Source organism: Schistocerca piceifrons, chromosome X (genome assembly GCF_021461385.2).
Source record: "Schistocerca piceifrons isolate TAMUIC-IGC-003096 chromosome X, iqSchPice1.1, whole genome shotgun sequence".
Classification (NCBI taxonomy): domain Eukaryota; kingdom Metazoa; phylum Arthropoda; class Insecta; order Orthoptera; family Acrididae; genus Schistocerca; species Schistocerca piceifrons.
In genome coordinates, this window is record NC_060149.1 from 62,797,545 (window position 1) to 62,814,784 (window position 17,240).

The following is a 17,240-nucleotide window of genomic DNA, read 5'->3' on the forward strand; positions in this document are numbered from 1 at the left end:
TGTTATCATTTGTAGTAGATTTTCCTCTTCAATTTTTAACTAGGTTGTCCTGAAATTCAAGAGATGTCCACAGTTTTCTCCACGATTTTCTCAGAGTATTTTCTGAAATATTCTGCCATGACTCAGCGGCCCAATAAACAACATCCTTCACATTGGTCTTTTTTATTTTCTCCACTAAAGGAATGCTATCATCTTGGATCAACATTCTTATAAAAATGTTTTCTGTAAATCAGTTTTTATGTTTGCAGTACACCCTGGTCCTTCGGCTGTAGAAGTAGTGTAACATTCGGCGGCAAAAACTTCGCCACAATTTCTCCATCACATAATTCCTCAGTTTTGGGGTGAGATGGCGCGTTATCAGTCAAAAGGATTGCTCGGGGAGACAAATGATTTTCCTTAGAAAAACGTCGAACAGAGGGAACAAACTGGCCGTGAAACCATTCTTTGAACAGCTTGCCATCCATCCATGCTTTTTTCTGGTTGCGATAATATACGGGCAGGGACTTAATGTTGCAGTTTTTAAAAGCTCTGGGCAAGCAGATTTACCGATCAGCATCAAAGGCAACTTGTGATTACCAGCAGCGTTGCTGCACGCTAACAAAGTCACACGATCTTTTCACATATTAAAAATAGGAGCATGGTCTTCTGCTTTTGATGCCAGGATTTTTGTTGGCAATGCCCTAAAATTAAGGCCAGTCTCGTCAGCGTTATAAATTTGTTTGGGATAATACTTTCCCTCTCTTATCATTTTTTCAAGCTCACCCAAGTATTCCTTCGCTGCATCACGGTCAGAAGAAAGCTTCTATCCAGTAATTGTTAGCTGGCAGATTCCATGACGTTTCTTGAATCTGTCCAACCAACCCGTACACGCACTAAAAGACTCATCACCATTCATTAACTTGTTCAGGTAAACAGCCTTCTCCTGAACCAGTGCTGCACTCAGAGGAGTTCCCCTTTCTCTTTCCTGCGTAAACCAAAGGAAAAGAGCTTCATCCACTTTATCGCACTGGGACTATTTCAAAGTCTGCCGAATTTCGAATGTTTTCCCCGAAGACGTTGCACAGGACTGTTCAAGCTTCACTCGGTTCTTCTTCCAATCACAAATGGTTGCTTTACCAACACCCAGTTCCGTTGCCAGTTTAGATACATTCTCACCATTGTTTATCCGCTTCAAAGCAATCAGTTTTTCTTTGAGAGTTAGCGTTGTATGTTTCCGTTTACTCATGAGGAAAATACGTACAACACTACACCTGAACAAATACAATACAACTGTTACGGATGCCAGCGATCGATAACTAGCATAACCAAGCGTTTTGCGGGCCAACTGGCTGTGCACCGACCTCAGACACTACAAAGGCCTCAACAGTGCACAACAACAAGGGCAGGGAGTGAGAGTGAGCCATTGTTCCCACACTTGTTCGCATTTGTTACCGTGCTGTACCTACTTATCTGCTTGGTATACTTCATTCTAGAAACTCGCCGCCGTAATTCCGGCTAATCCGAACAAATCGGTAATCCGGACAAGGTCCGGTCCCAATTAGTTCGGATTAACGGGACTCTACTGTTTTTCTAAGTCTTACAGTGGCATCGGACATTCATATTACAAGAGTTTCTTTGGTGTTACACGTCTATTTCGTCCGCCTGGAAGCACAGGCAGGTCTCAAACACCATCATTGTGCTTGCAGGATTGTATTTGTCGCTAAATATTTCTTGATTAATGCAGTATGTCCCATGTGTAGGGATGAATATAGCAGTTTCGTCCCACTGCGCCACTCCTGGCTGCATTGGAAGGGAACTCCAGACCAATCTTATCAATGAAATGCACGCACCAGGACTGGTAACTCTCCTGTTCGAATTTTTGTGTCTCTCCTAGCAACGTCACACACCAACTAATATCAATGCATTAGTTTATATCGTGTTACATGGGTTTTTGTTCTGTCTGTGAGCTCTGGCTGACTGAGACTGACGCCATCCGCACATAAGGGCTAGTTTTGAAAGTTGATGGTTTGGTGGCTTGATTATGATTGGTTCAGAGAGAGAAAGGAGGGGGAGTGCCCCCCCCCCCCCCCTCCCCACGCACACACACGCGCGCTCTAATAACGTTCTGATGACTTAGCAATGATAAATAATTGGGATACTTTTAGGCAGATGCTGTATTGTGATCTCTGAGAGCACCTTGACGTCAACACAACATTGATGTTATGTCAAGATCAGTGGCACGTAACATGCATGTTTGGATAATATATGTTAAAAATTTTGAAAAATTGTAAAAATGCGGAAAATGTGTAAAATTGCGGAAAAGATAGAAAAATACCAAGAATTATAATAAATTGGAAAAAATACATAAAATTGTGAAAAATGTGGAGAAATGATAGTGCTTACATATTTCTGTGGGTGTAGAGTCTGTTGGTACCTCGAATGACTGAAATCACGTAATATTAAATTTAATTTGTTATTAACATTCGGAACTTGAGTGATGTGACTTAACATAATTACAGTACCCTTAATTTATTATTAACAAATAGACCCACCCTGATACTCTATCTATGGTGCACAACTCCAGAGTGAACCACCCTACTCAAAGGTTCTATTTATATAAGATGAGGGAGAGGGTTTCTTGACCCTTATTGGTCCAGGTGGGGAGGGGAGATGGTGAGGGGAGGGGTGGGGGTGATCTTGATCACTTTCTGGCAGTCCCCCAGTGGCAGAGGAATGGGGAATGACCGTGAATGTAAGTCGCCAAAGTGTGTAACTTGACAGTGGAAGTGACCGTGAGAGAAGACTGTTATCTGAGCTCATTCACTCCTTGATAACCTGCTTCCACAGTTTCGTCCATTCCCTGTAATTAACAGACTGCCTGACACAAATCCGCCAGTGTCCACAGCAGAGTATCAGTGATACTCACGCCTGGCTCGTTACTATGCATGCGGCAGTCAATGTAACCTGTTTATGATTTGCCCAAGAACCACAAGACAACTATTATGGAGAATGACTGTGGCAATTCATGCTCTGGCCTTACCCTATGAACGAACATGTGGTAGTTGTTCAGTTGGGTCTGGAGAGGCACATGCGAGGGGGTGGTGGTCGTTAGTTACTGATCAGGAACTCCAGTGTCAGTATGAAAGCACTTTTGTCGAGATACTGGAGTGGTGCTCAAGTTTTTGTGGTCGAACGTCATTTATGATCGGTTGGAGTAAACAAGATTTTAAAGAAAACTAAGTAGTGTTAAAGATAGAACAGGACATACGTGATATAACCTGGGTGCTAATGCATTTAATTTACAAGCTCTTTCTATCTAGAAACTGGGAATTGGCTGTTATGACTACAGCAGTCCATGAAAGAGCTAATCTCACCAAAACTACAGTAAAACAAACAACTAAATTGGATCATCTCGTGCAGGAATATGTATGGGCAATACATAGCGACATGATGATAATTTTGTGTGGCTCAAGGGATGAGTGCAAATCTTTCAATTTAATGCCACTTCTATGACTTGCATGTCCCTAATACACCTTAGTTATCCAGCCATGGAAAGGAGACCTAAGTCTAACGTGAAATCCAAAGCATCTGTGATTCTTGCCTCCACATATCATTGACAAGTGAAGTATAGATAAAAGTAAGCTGAAAATATACGTGGTCTGGCTGGGATTCGATCCAGTGACCTCTCGGTATCCAGACACATCACTAGACCACCATGCCCAACAGCCTAGCGAGATAGAGCATTTTGTCATTAACTTTCCAAACAAGAATAAGTATTGGCATGTTTCTTTGCGATTGTGTCTGAAGGCAGGTTCCTGGAATATTTACGAGTGAATTTTTTCGTGATGCGGAACGCGTTTATTGCATTGTTTCCCATTTTATTTTATTTAATTAATTTATTTTGGATTTGTGAGAGGCTGCTATACTAGCTACACAAACCAAAGAAGAATAGGTCAGTGTTCTTTGAAACTTTTCTTCCTTATCTGGAGAAACTGCGCTGGTGTCCAAAATTAAGGACGAAAGTAAATTTCCCATGATGTGTCACAACCAAGTAACGAAGCTTGATGAAACTTGGACCACACATACAAAGAACTTCTACATACAAAGGATAACTGAAAGAAATACGCGATGAGACGAATGGAAATGACACTTTTATTCGAAAACAATAGTTATACCAAAGTCAGCACGACTTATGATGGTACACTGGGCATTACAACTGGCGAGATATGATTCTTACTAGGGCGTGAGAGCAACACGGCTGGCAATGCATGCTCAGCAACGTGCTTCCATGCTGGCCACATATTTGGTATGGATTTCTTGTAGGGTGTACCATTCCTTCACCAGCGAGTGTGACAACTGCTGGATGGTCGTTGCTGCATGTGCACGTACTGCAATACGTCTTCCCAACGCATCCCACATGTGCTTCATGCGATTTAAGTCGGGAAAACGGGCAGGCCAGTCCATTCTCCAGATGTCCTCTCGTTCCAAGAGCACCTCCACCTGCAATATTCGATGCGGTCGCACATTGTCAGCCATAAAAATGAAGTCAGGGCTGACTGCAACCTCGAAATTCACGCACACAGAGAAAGGGTACAGTACAATAACGTTGGCCAGTAAGTGTACCATGTTCAAATTTTTTGGAGGTCATTACTGTCAAAAGGTGTTAAAATGGTTCACATGGCTCTGAGCACTATGGGACTTAACTTCTGTGGTCATCAGTCCCCTAGAACTTAGAACTACTTAAACCTAACTAACCTAAGGACATCACACACATCCATGCCCGAGGCAGGATTCGAACCTGCGACCGTAGCGGTCGCGCGGTTCCAGACTGTAGCGCCTAGAACCGCTCGGCCACTCCGGCCGGCGTCAAAAGGTGTCAAAATATCTAACGTTTTGTAGAGATCTCTTCAGGATATTCTAGGATTAACACCAGATGTATTTTTCGCAACCTGCAGATGATGCTGTCATTTACCGTCTTGTAAAGTTATCAGATGATCAAAACGACTTGCAAAATGATTTAGATAAGATGTCTGTATGGTGCGAAAAGTGACAATTGACCCTGAATAAAGAAAAGTGCGTAGTTATTCACATGACTACTAAAAGAAATCAGCTAAATTTCGATTACGCGGCCGGCCGGAGTGGCCGAGCGGTTCTAGGCGCTACAGTCTGGAACCGCGCGACCGCTACGGTCGCAGGTTCGAATCCTGCCTCGGGCATAGATGTATGTGCTGTCTTTAGGTTAATTAGGTTTAAATAGTTCTAAGTTCTAGGGGACTGATGACCTCAGATGTTATGTCCCATAGTGCTCAGAGCCATTTGAACCATTTTTGACTTAAAGATTACCATTACAAATAACCTAAATTGGAACGATCACATAGATAATACTGTGGGTAGAGCAAACCAAAGACTACGATTCATTGGCAGAACATTTAGAAGGTGCAACAGGTCTACCAAAGAGGCTGCTTACCCTACGCTTGTCCGCCCTATTCTGGATTACTGCTGTGCGGTGTGGGATCCGCATCAGGTGGGACTGACGGATGACATCGATTAAGTGCAAAGAAGGGGAGACAGTGTCACAGACATGATACGTGCATTGGAGTGGCAATCATTAAAACAAAGGCGTTTTTCGTTGCGACGGAATCTTCTCATGAAATTTCAATCACCAGTTTTCTCGTCTGATTGCGAAAACATTCTGTTGGCGCCCATCTACATAGGGAGAAATGATCATCACGATAAAATAAGAGAAATCAGGGCTCGCACGGAAAAATTTAAGTCCTCGTTTTTCCCGCGTGCCGTTCGAGAATGGAACGGTAGAGAGACAGCATGAAGGTGGTTCATTGAACCCTCTGCCAGGCACTTTGTTGTGAATAGCAGAGTAATTATTTAAATGTAGATGTAATCTATAAATGTTATCTCTATAAGTCGAGTTACCAAAAACAAATTGTCTAATTGACGGACGAATGGAAATATCCAGTATGAACTAAGCTGCTCTTTAATTACTTATAGCTGTAGTCGTACTTACTGCAAATATGGATGAACTACAGTGCTTTATTAAGTCTAGGAAATGAGATTAAGAACAAAGGACGCAAGAAACCAGCCTGTGATGAACCGACTGCTATGTGTAAGTTGCTCTGTGTATTTGGTGTCTTAATTGTTTCTGTTTGGGTTTTTGAGGGTGTCTTAATTGTTTCTGTTTGGGTTTTTGAGGTGGAGCCCAGCATAAGGCTAGACAGTTGTGGGTTCAAAATGGCTCTGAGCACTATGAGACTTAACTACTGAGGTCATCAGTCCCCTAGAACTTAGAACTACTTAAACCTAACTAACCTAAGAACATCACACACATCCATGCCCGAGGCAGGATTCGAACCTGCGACCGTAGCGGCGACAGTTGTGGGAAATACCACATTCGTACGAATGCCGATCTGCTAGACCAGCGCTGGTTAATCCGGCACTGGATTCGAAAGAAGGAAAGAAGACTCGGATTTCACGACCCGTCGATGACTAAACCATTAAAGGCGTTGCAGCACGTCACATTGGGGAGGATAGAGAAAGAAATTGGCCTTCTCATTTTCAAAGGAAACATTAAGAGACACGATCACGCTTGTTCTGAATAAAACGAAGGAAGATTACGCTTTAACGTTCCAAGATGAGGCCACTGGAGACGATTGTGCTGAACGTGAGCGACGAAAGGCTGTGTGCGTGTGTTGTACTCTGTTGTTTTACCTCCCTTGAAGAAGAATGTATCCATAAAAGGTAGCTTTTTATTTGTAATGAATATGTTGTGAGCGATGAAAATTTATTTTCGCTCGTGAATTTCGTGCTTATCGTGAGACCATTCGAAATCAACTCGCACTTTTATCGTCACTGATGTTTCCAACCATGTTTTCAAAACACACTGATTCTCAGCTCTGGCACAAATTTTTAGTGGTCACGAAATAATCGTTATATTGCAGGCTCAGCATATCTGATCGATTTGTACTGATGCAGCTTCATGTTTACACGTTTTCATCGATCGAATCATTTCACTTCAGTCCATTTAATTTACTTCACACATGTTATTTTCCTTTCCTGTTCTTAAGTCCCTTGTTAAACTTTTAAATTGTTTAGCTAAGTCCGAATAATCAGCCGAAGATGGTAAGTTACTCAGAATAACACTCAGTACTAGTGAAATAAATATACAGTTAACTTGTGAAGACGAGAAAGTTCTTCAGTCTTTAATGACGAAGTCCTCCAGCCGTTATGCAGAGAAGGCACGCAATATCTAAATCGAGATGAAAGGCGCGGTATTTCAAGGAATCGGCCGTGACCTTGTTGGAGCCGTCGTGGCAGGATTCGACTCAAGTTATTTAAGGAAACCACGCAAAACCTACATAACGATTATTGGACGGGCATCCCCGCTGCACTCGAAGCCTGGTTCAGTATCCTGACTGCGCCATCTCGTTCGATAGAAGGTAGAGGGGAACTGCAAATCTTTTGGGATAGCAACCACTTCGACAAGGAATATAGCAAAAAAATAGTTAAGAGAGATATCGTAAGACCTGCTTGGTGAACAGACACGTATCCAGGAATGGATTCTGTGTGTGTGTGTGTGTGTGTGGGGGGGGGGGGGGGGCACAATTTCTTATTTTCTCCTCCTCTATGCATAATTTGCTCTCACTCCAGTTTTAACGTACCGTAGTTGCCTAGGAGGTAATAATAATAATAATAACGATATACTATATAAAATGTTTTAATGCAATAATAATAATTTGCTCTCGTTAATGTTCAGTATATCGCTTTAGCATAATTTACAAGAATAATAATTTATGGGACATAGAATCGAAGTGTGCGCTCAGCATCATCAGTATTTCACGTAGCACTACGATCGTGAGTACTAATCTCCATACTATGGATATGCGGGCGTGTAAATGACAGAAATGCTCTTCCTTTCTGTCGTTCCCGACTACGTCAGCATAGTTCTTTCGTTATTTTTATTCCTTGTGGAGGGTCTCACCCTTTCAGTCTTGCATTGCTAAACTTCCTGTTCTTTTTCGGTTCTACCTGTGGTCTCACGAACAGTGTCAGATTTGTTGTTGATAGCGGGTATGGCCAGTAAGTGTGCGGGCGCCTTTAACTGACTAGAATTTTCCCTGTAGGCGGTCAGGACACAATGCGGGTAGTCCTCAAGGGAGCGACTGAAAAGTATCCTGTGTTAAACATACCTTGTAATTTGCTACAATTCCTTCCTACTTTTAGACTTTTTCCATGCTACTTTGTTTTCTGATAATTATCTAGGGAAAACCGAGGTTGATATATGCATACGGGGCGGTCAAATGAAAACGAGACAGATGGAAAAAAGTACGTAAACGCTTTGTTATTTCAAAAGTTCAAATGGCTCTGAGCACTATGGGACTTAACATCTATGGTCATCAGTCCCCCAGAACTTACAACTACTGAAACCTAACTAACCTAAGGACATCACACAACACCTAGTCATCACGAGGCAGAGAAAATCCCTGACCCCGCCGGGAATCGAACTCGGGAACCCGGGCGTGGGAAGCGAGAGCGCTACCGCACGACCACGAGCTGTGGACATTTCAAAAGTAACCGCCATAACTGTTAATACATTTATTCCACTGTGAGACAAGATGGCCAGCGCTTTCATGGAAAATTGTTTGCGGTTGCCTACAGAACCATGATTGTACCCATGCGTGCACATCTTTGTCCAAAGTAAATCGACGGTCGTGGATGTCTTTCTCCATGTCTCCAAAAATATGGAAATCACGTTGGGAAAGATTCGATCTGTGTGTAAGATGTGCAAGGGCTTCCCAGCGATACTTCTCCAGTGTACTCGAGACAAACTTGGCACATGTGGGTTTGCCCAGATGCTTAGACTACGCTGCAGAAGTTTCGCTGGGAAGCCCCTACACATACTATATCTACATGGATACTCTGCAAATCACATTTAAGTGCCTGGCAGAGGGTTCATCGAACCACCTTTAGAATTCTCTATTATTCCAATCTCGTATAGCACGTGGAAAGAATGAACACCTATATCTTTCCGTCTGCGCTCTGATTTCCCTCATTTTATCGTGGTGATCGTTTCTCCCTATGTAGGTCAGTGTCAACAAAATATTTACGCATTCGGAGGAGAAAGTTGGTGATTGGAATTTCGTGAGAAGATTCCGTCGCAACGAAAAACGCCTTTCTTTTAATGATGTCCAGCCCAAATCCTGTATCATTTCTGTGACACTCTCTCCCATGTTACCCGATAATACAAAACGTGCTGCACTTCTTTGAACTTTTTCGATGTACTCCGTCAGTCCTATCTGGTAAGGATCCCACACCTTGCAGCAGTATTTTAAAAGCGGACGGACAAGCGTAGTGTAGGCAGTCTCCTCAGTAGATCGGTTACATTTTCTAAGTGTCCTGCCAATAAAACGCAGTCTTTGGTTAACCTTACCCAAAACGTTTTCTATGTGTTCCTTCCAATTTAAGTTGTTCGTAATTGTAATATCTAGGTATTTAGTTGAATTTACGGCTTTTAGTTTAGACTGATTTATCGTGTTACCAAAGTTTAATGAGTTCCTTTTAGCACTCATGTGGATGACCTCACACTTTTCGTTATTTAGGGTCAACTGCCAATTTTCTCACCATTAAGATATCTTTTCTGAATCGTTTTGCAATTTGTTTTGATCTTCTGATGACTTTATTGGTCGATAAACGGCAGCGTCATCTGCAAACAACCTAAGAGGACTGCTCAGATTGTCTCCCAAATCGTTTATATAGATAAGGAACAGCAAACGGCCTATAACACTACCTTGGGGAACGCCAGAAATCACTTCTGTTGTACTCGATGACTTTCCATCAGTTACTACATTTTCAAGGTGGTGAAAAGGGTGTGCATGACAAGCCAGGGGCTGGTCGACCGTGCACAGCTGTTATCCTTCTCATTGAAGAGCGTCTTGATCAACTCATCAGTGATAGGCGGATAACGAGCAGAGAATTGTGTACAAAGCTGAATGTCGGCTGTAATGCCTTGGAAACAATATTGGAACATCTCGGTTATCGCAAAGCCTGTGCGACATGGGTCCTGCTCGGTTATTGCATAGCCTATGCGACATGGGTCCCGCGGATGTTTACAGAAGAAGTTTGTCGGGACCTGTTGGACCAATATGAAGCTGAAGGTGATAATTTTCTGAATAGCATTGTCACTGGAGATGAGACATGACGTCACCACTACGAGACGGTATCCCCAAAGACAACCCATGGAATGGCGACATGCGAATTCTCCGCCAAAGAAGAAATTCAAGACACAGCCGTTTGCAGGCAAAGTGATGTGCACAGTATTTTGGGATAGCCAGGGCGTGGTTCTTTTGGATGTCCTGGAGCCTGGTGAAACTGTCAATCCAGCACGCTACAAGACGACACTGACTAAGCTGAAAATCCGAATTTTTAGGGTATGGCCAGAGATAAACACCAACTTTCGCCTGCAACATGATAACAACTGGCTCCACACCAGTTTTGCGACCACGCAACTCACTGCAAAATTCGGCCGACTGTTTTACCATATCCACCTTACAGTCCCGATTTAGCGTCTTCAGACTTCCATCTGTTTGTGCCTCTGAAAGAGGGACTACGTGGCGAACATTTTCAAGACTCGGATGCTGTTGTCAAAGCTGTAAGGAAGTGATTATTCTCAGCTGGTTCCGATTTTTACAAGCGAGGCACACAGGCTGTGGTGCATCGTTGGCAAAAGTGCATGGAAAAATGACAGTCTCTAGTTGAAATATTGCTCTGTTTAGCTGTGGTGTTGTGGTTTATGTTTCTCCCGTAGTTTCCGTGAATAAAAATAGGAGGAATTACTTTCGGAACGACCCTCGTACATATAGCCCCGATCTTTCTCCATGCAATTTCCATATTTTTGGAGCCCTGAAGAAAGACATTCGTGACCAACTGCAAACATTTTTTCATGAAGGCAATGACCATCTTGTCTCACAGAGACGTTAATGTACTGGCAGTTACGACGATTACTTTTGAATTAACAAAATACTTGCTCCCTTTTTTCTATGTGTCTCTTTTTCGTTTGACTGCCCCTTGTATGTAAAAACATAAACGCTTTTAGTAAAATGTTGTTTCGCGGAGAGGGGGAGGGGCGGGGGGGGGGGGGGGTTCCGATCTGTGCCTGTTAGTGAGTTCGAAGCAAAAATGAAATGAGGGAAGAAACGAGATACCAGCACTGCAACGGCGAGAGGCACTAAATAAAAGTGTGAAATAGTGCAGAAACGTGTCGGCGAAAAGCTGCAACTGTGCATCAGCAGTGCATTCCCAGCCGGCGTTGCTCCCCTCGGTGACATCACGAAGCGGCGACTAGGACGAGTAACGGTCTCCCGGGGGTCACGGAGAGTAGCGATCATCCGCAAGCGCGCTACCTAAAGGAAACGGAGATTAGAGTTTACCGTATCGTCGACGACATCCCAAGACCACGGCTAAAAAAGTAAGGGTAACTGAGCAACAACTCTTGGGTAAAGAAGTGGTTTAGGCCACTGAGCTGTTACTCAGGAGAAGTGGAGTCCAGATTGCCCGTCCCCAATTTCTGTTCCCTGGAGGCCTCTAACTTCCTTCAGGAGAATGCCGGCATGGTGCTTCTGCACTGCGGGTACCACTTTATATCCTAATATTTTTCCATATGAGTTAGTGCTCTGTCTTGAACGAACGGAATGTTGACGAGACTCTAACCGCCGTTCATCCGTCCGCTGCTCACCGACTGTATCTCAGTAAACTCCGAAAAATTTGTATCTTCAATTATATACGTACTAAAACTCCTTCGACAGTTATTTTAGGGTCTTACTTACACGGAACAACTGGTTTTCGCGGCAGTACTCGATAATCATATAGTAATTACGTAAGGTATATAAAATTCGTCTATACAACTACTAAGAATTTCTGTTTCTTACCATACATCTTTCGTTTTGCTGAAGTAAAACGTCGTCAGTAGCCTGGAATCAAATATATTTACAATTTTGATTTGGTAGTAGATCTAAACACAGTTCTTTTCATAAGCTACTGAAGTGTGATTTTTTACTTAAGTATGGACAGATTTGAAATACCTTAGTAATTATACAACAGCTATGGACACCGTGGTCACACAAATGAAGAACCAGATAGTAACTTGTCTGTAATTCAATTGCATGCCCCTGGAGGGAGTCCTACTTTGGCTCCAACGGCACTGACTCTGACCTCTGGGCCGCCCTGAATCTAGTTTGAATGTGTCTTGGTGTAACTTTTGGACTATGAAGAACACCTTTTTGGTCAAGTGGACTGGCGTTTTCCGCATACTCCAAGCTCTACAACAGAGGGTATATCTGGCGAGGACCAAGACAGGGCCCGCCTCCTCTCTAATCCCTACCCCCATCCCACCCATACTCCAGGGAAAAATCTTGGCAAAGTGAACTTGCATCCTGTTTCCGCCAAATAGACAGACATATCAAATTCAGTATCGATATGAAGAAAGCCAGTATGTGCAGTGAATGCTTACTAGTAACGAGTGTACATAGATACATTTGCCATGAAATCTCAAAACTATTTCGTTATTCACCGTGAAACTAACACGAGTTGCGGTAAATCTATCTCGGGAGGAGACACATCAAAAGTGACGAAGGGGTTGGAAACTTTGATACGTCTCAGCAAGGAACGGAAGGATATGGCTCATACTCTTCCACAAAACGTTGGAATGATTGAAGTGCATAAGGTACCGGTATGTTCATGTGTATATATTAAGCAACGTAATGTAAAGAAACTAATTAACCAGAAAGCTGCTCTAGTATATGATAGAAGTTTAAGATCTTCTTCGTCTTATTCATTCAGTTTCAAAAAAGAGTTTCGTATCTGCTGAAAAATGTGACTCAGAGGCTTAAAAAAAATCCAAAAAAGTCGTGGAAAGTTTGAAGGTCGTCGATTAACTCTTTAAACACACACTGCTTGAGAAATCAGAAAAACGCGATGACAATTTCAGTAGAAAAGGTTTCCGAACGCATCAAGGGTGTTTTGTACTCAGTACTTGCAGAAGCCGGATATCATCAAACTTGCTACGCTAAACTAGTGTCGAGCCCCTCTTCCTTTCGAAAACGAGACTGCCCTCATATCAACTTTGATGCTGTTTTCCAAGAAGTATGCAGCTTTGTAGATTCTTCAGAGGAATGTCAAGTTTCACTGCTCGATTTATTGCAGAAAACCAATGAAAGTCTTGAAGAAGGAGATATAGTGACCAAAAAAACTTTCAAAAACAAACTGACTGAGCACTACGGCAATGGGGTCCTGTTTGCTGCAAAAAAAAAAAAAAAAAAAAAAAAAAAAAAAATCGGTATTTGTGGCCCACAAACCATCATAAATCGCGGTGACTCCAGTGTAATTATTGTCTGTGAATAAAAGTGTATGTCTGTTAGTCTCTTTGCGTATTTTTTTCAGTTGCCTTCTTTACTATATTGTAGCAATTTTTTCTATGTATGATCCAAGTTTCGCCATGCTATATTGCAGCAGGTAGGCTAGGACAATTCGGGACCAAAGGATTCGGGACCTCTTCCCAATATACGACTTCGTAAATGACATCATGTGCTGTTGCCGAACTTCTCCCAGTAGCCCAGATTACCCTATGTGCAAAATAGTGGACAATTCAAAAGTCGGTGGGAAATTAAAAATAGCTTGATTATGCTTGTGGGGTTCCCCCCCCCCTCCCTCCATATTCATATGATATCAATGTAGAAGTAGGGCTGTTGCCTTAAGTATAAGTTGGTGAAAAATCCAAGATGGTGCATTGCCATATTGATTGAAGTGATATGAACGACTTCAGGTCTGATTTACAACTGGTGGAAGTAACTCACTTGTGGTAAGTATAGAATTCAAGATGGCCTCTGCCCCCCCCCCCCCCCCCCCCCTCTGATGTCATACACACTGCTTCTCGTGAGTTAAAGTCCAGTTACCCTAATTTTGGATATGTTCATTTGTGCTACGCTTGGGAAGGATAGGGTTGTTTGTGTATTTATTTTAAACAAATACCACACTGGGAAGAGCCCTCTTCTCTGCTCGTGCTGTTCTGCACCGTTGCCGGAGAAAGCAGGCCGGACCACAGACACTGCAGCATCAGCTGCAGTCGCCAGCTTGGGCGCAGAGCTAGCGCTAAATCACGGTGTCTGACTGACAATTTTAATGAAGCGTAAATGGTCCCTCCTTATAGAAAGGCTACGTGCAATCCAGATGTGTGTCTGCCTACTGTAAAATTGAATTTAAATATTCTTATAGAAAAAGACGTGTGCAGTACATATGTAACAGCATGTTGTAAATAGTTATGTATATGGCAGGGTAGAATGAAAGAAAACGAATGATTACACTTTATCAAACTATATTTACTTGTTTTATCTTTTTTTCGTCCAAATATATTTCAGATACTATGTTTTCTTACACTAATATGTATGTCTGGCATCTTGGACCATACATAATATTTTGAACAGAAAAAAAAGGTGCAAAAAGCAGTCTATACAATATTTTTTAAAAATAATAATTTAACAATGTACAGTATATATACAAAAAATGTCTCACAGGTTAATATGTTTTTCAACGGTTGATGCACTTTTGTGTTTTTATTCTTCCAACAGCTTAGGACAGCAGTAGCATAGTTTATAATGTTTTAGTACAGATGACAGGCTTATTCATTTATTTTGAGTTGATAAGCTTTAACTACATTGCACATTTTGTACACTCTCCCTGTGAGACATAACATTAAACTAAATACGATCTCTTCTGGTATTGTAGCAACAGTGAAACTTAACCTACTACGCAGGCAATATATACACGAAAAGACATGCAAGATGTGACATACTGAAAATATTATAGACAGGGTGTAACGGCTACAAATGCAGATATTTTTATAAGTGGGGCCTTGATACGTACACACATCAGTGTGTTGATTGTCTTTCCTCTGTATCGAACAGTCTTCCCACAAAAATGTCACAAACTACGCCTACACGTGTGCATAAAGACTAACCATTTTGCGTCCACATGTCCACGTTTTAACACCTGATCTTCCGCCCAGGGGAAAAACATTAATGGCATGCTCTTGCCATTTCTACAAACATTTATTTTTGTTAACTGTACGTATGATGGGTTCCTTTTTGTTTTGGAATAATGTAAATACGTAATGTTTAAGTGTTAATACAAAGAAATGTGCTGAAGTGATAAATGGATGTTTCGTTATGTTTCCTAATAACTGTATTGCGTCACGCCTAATTCAACTCCTCAAGCAGAAGTGAGTTAAACATCTGAATTGAAGTTGTCGTAGAACGGAAACGGTACGTTTCCGGACATGGATTTCTATTCAAAATATTATTTACTGATTCCCCTCTACAAGTCCTAGAAAATTGTAACGGGAATTTCCGAACACCTTGTATATCGTGAACAGTAATGGCCCGCAACACTCACTTGGAAACAGAGTACTCCTGAAGTTACTGTAAACCTGACGGGCACTGTCTGATAGACATCAAAGAAAACCAGAGTAACTTCACAGTAAGGGGGGAGGTACATTCACACAAAACAAGAAATAAACATTACATTGTCAGGCCCAGGTAAGGCTAAAGAAAACCCAAAACTGCCATAATTACATGGGGATTAAGCTATTCAACAAACTGCCTATAACAGTGAGGGAAATGCCAGTACAGCAACTAGGGAAGAAACTAAAAAATTGGCTGATTCTGAATACAACCTACAACATTCTGGAATTCGAAGAAAACTTGAGACGCCTCCAGAATGAATGATGATTATAGCATGTAGTGAAAATATAGGCGGTATCATATTCTGTGACAAATTTGATCCAATGAGATGTATAAGTGTAAATACTTTTCTTTTCTGTATATTTTTTAAAAACTAATTGTTACCTTGAAAAAAACCTGTATGTATGTATTGTATTGTGTTTTGGTACCTTTCCTTGTAATTTTTGACGCTGTCTATTACAACACTAAGTTGTTTAACGACAATAAAATTTAATTTGATTTTATTCCACTTCGCTCAGAACGACATATTGAGTTCTATGAGTTAAGAAGTCCTGCATCCAATCACAAAATTGGTCCGATATTCCGTAAATTCACATTTTTCTCACTAGACGACAGTGAAGAACTTCTGGAATTTCTTCAAGGAGTCAAGAAACGCGGCATCCAACAGAGATTTCGTATCCTAAATGATAAAATAGGTCTTTCTCAGATAACTAGTCGATGTCTCGCTGTCGACCAATGGTAAATGTTGAATAATAATAATGCGCACTCTGAGTATTCCTGCAGGTACGTTTGCTCACTTATTGACGACCTGACGCGTCGTCACACTCCGTCGCATCTATGGAAAAGACCTGCGTGTGTTATCGCTGTTGGTGCCATTATTACTGATGGGACGACAGAATGACCCTAGCGGGCACGGATGCGGTCGCAACAGTTGCTCCCACCACGCTTCTTGCTTGGCGACCGCGGCTTCTTGCTTGGCGACCGCGGCTGCAGTCAGGTAACGGGAACGCGTTGCTCTCGCTAGTTGGAGCAGACCAGTCTTCGCAGAGATTGCGGCGCGCTCTCTTTCCGTTTAATCCGAGAAGTCGATTCGAATGGAAATGCGTACAGAGGTAAGGCAGTTTACAGTAATCCGATGAAATTGTGACAGTTCTTCTGTATCTTCGGGCTTATCAGGCACGTTGCTGCGACTCATTCACGTTTGTGGCGCATTATGAAGTTCCATTAGCAAAGCCGGACGGATGATCGACATTTAGGTAAGATGGAATGTGAGAGCCCTGTTGCGTTTACTTTGTGCCGGTAATAATAGTACTGACGCTGCTGTAAATTGCATAAAATAGAATCGATATCGGTACTTAACAATCGTCAATACAAATGAAGCATTTGCCTCCACGTCTGAAAGAAAGAACGCTATTGACGATTAAATGCTAAAAAATTTAATTCGCTGACTGCGAATTTATTGACATCAGCTGTATTAGGTTCGCTACCCAACTCTGACATGTAAACATTTGTGTCGGATCGGCATTCGAACCCGGATTTCCCGCTTTCCCGCCTTAAATACTTGGGCTATTCATGCCGACCCAATACGTCCATGTGTCACACTGTCTACGTCCTTATGTCATAGTTCCCTAAATTCATCACCTAATGCTCGCAACAGTACTTGGATTGTCGCAATAGCAGAATGAAGCAAGGAAATCGAGATCAATGTTGCTATTGTTGTGTGCCAGCCCAGGCTTGTAA

At 42.1% G+C, this 17,240-nt stretch overlaps 1 protein-coding gene across 5 annotated transcripts in view; it reads left to right on the top strand.

Annotated features, from left to right (window-relative positions):
- Positions 1-17,240, top strand: part of LOC124723040 (coiled-coil domain-containing protein 177) — a 291,118-nt gene that overhangs the window by 81,057 nt on the left and 192,821 nt on the right. Inside the window, exon 1 of one of the 5 annotated variants that reach the window (XM_047248214.1) lies at positions 16,503-16,612. The exons of the other annotated variants lie outside the window; for them this stretch is intronic. The gene's annotated coding sequence lies outside the window, so the exon portion shown is untranslated. Of the gene's footprint in view, positions 1-16,502; positions 16,613-17,240 lie in introns of those variants that run through there. 5 annotated transcript variants of the gene reach the window in all.